Here is a 2,043-nt window from a genome sequence, read left to right on the forward strand (position 1 = left end):
TTTGTTCTAATGTGCAGGGACTAAGAAGAAGTAGGGATGTGGAGCAAGGAAGGATAAATCTAATCATGGGGAACAGAAGATCGTCGCCTGTGACCAAGATTGGAGTGTATTCTTTAGTGCTTAGGAATAGTTTGGTTTTAGATTTGAACAATTGTTGCTATTCGCCAGAAATGGCTAGAAACATCATTTCATTTCATGGTTTGTATAGACAAGGATTTAGATTTTCTTTTAATAATGAGAATGGTTCTATTTTGGCTTATCTAAATGGTGTCTTTTACTTTGAAGCTATACCATGTAATGGAATATATGAAACCATTATGATTGTTGATAACTTAGGAAATGATGTTTTGAATATTGATTCTTCCACTAGTATGGATAAAGCATCCTTGTGGCATTGTCGTCTTGGACATGTCAACAAGAAATGCATAGCCCAACTCCAAAAGGATGGAGTGTTGGAGTCATTCGACCTTAGGGAAGATGACACATGCGAATCTTGTTTACTTGGAAAGATGACTAAGTCACCCTTCACGAGTACATGTGAAAGGGGCGAGGGTCTATTGGACCTAATACATACCGATGTATGTGGACCATTTAGATCAACCACGAAGGATGGGAACCGCTTCTACGTGACTTTTACCGATGACTATAGTAGATATGGGTATATCTACTTAATCAAGCAAAAGTCAGAAACCTTTGAAAAGTTCAAAGAGTTCAAGAATGAAGTGGAGAATCAATTGGGCAGGAAAATCAAGATGCTTCAATCCGATCGAGGAGGAGAGTACCTAAGTCTTGAATTCCACGATTATCTCAAGGAGTGTGGAATAGTTTCGCAATTGACGCCTCCTAGGACACCGTAGTTGAATGGTGTGGCAGAAAGGCGTAATCGAACCTTATTGGATATGGTTCGCTCAATGATGAGTCGTGCTTCACTACCTATTTCTTTTTGGGGGTATGCCTTAGAGACTGCCGCCCATATCCTTAACCGAGTCCCTACCAAGAAGGTTGCCAAAACACCTCACGAGATGTGGACAGGGAAAGCTCCCTCGTTGGCACATATCAAGGTTTGGGGTTGCGAGGCTTTCGTAAGACGAGATACTCACGACAAGCTTGAACCTCGAAGTGAGCGATGTATTTTCATCGGCTACCCGCAGACATCCTTTGGATATCTCTTCTATAGACCGAAGGACAATGTGGTCTTCGTTGCGAGGAGAGGAGTTTTCCGAGAGCGAGAACTCATAAGCCAAGGAGACAGTGGGAGGCAAATCGAGCTTGAAGAGATTCAAGAGTCGATAGATGAAGGAACCTCTACCGCTGGCACTCAACCTGATGAGGAAACTCCGGTTGAACCGATTGACGAATCCTTACCTCTTAGACGTTCCGATAGAGTTAGAGTTCTACCCCAGTTTTATGGTTTACATATTACTACCGAAGGGGACACGTATATTAGTGATGGTACACTAATAAATCTTGATGAACCTAATAGCTATAAGGAAGCCATGGCAGGCCCGGAGTCTGCAAAATGGAAAGAGGCAATGGATAGCGAGATCCAATCCATGTATGATAACCAAGTTTGGAATTTGGTTGATTATGTGCCCGGACGTAAGACCGTTGGGTGCAAATGGATCTTCAAGAAGAAGACCGACGTGGATGGAAACGTGCACACATATAAAGCGTGATTGGTTGCGAAGGGCTTTACTCAAACTCCTGGAGTTGACTATGATGAGACCTTCTCACCAGTTGCGAAGATTAAATCTATTAGAGTGATGCTAGCTATTGCCGCATTTCATGATTATGAGATTTGGCAAATGGATGTCAAGACCGCTTTCCTTAATGGGAAGTTGGCTGAGGATGTTTACATGGCTCAACCCGAAGGGTTTATGGATCCGAAGCATCCGAATAGAGTGTGTAAGCTTGAGAAGTCCATTTATGGACTTAAGCAAGTGTCTCGCAGATGGAATCTTTGCTTCGATGAGAAAGTCAAAGAGTTTGGATTTGTACGAAGCGAAGACGAATCTTGTGTATATGTCAAAGCCAGTGGGAGTA

Source organism: Lactuca serriola, chromosome 8 (assembly GCF_051521515.1).
Source record: "Lactuca serriola cultivar US96UC23 chromosome 8, Lser_US96UC23_V15, whole genome shotgun sequence".
Taxonomy (NCBI): domain Eukaryota; kingdom Viridiplantae; phylum Streptophyta; class Magnoliopsida; order Asterales; family Asteraceae; genus Lactuca; species Lactuca serriola.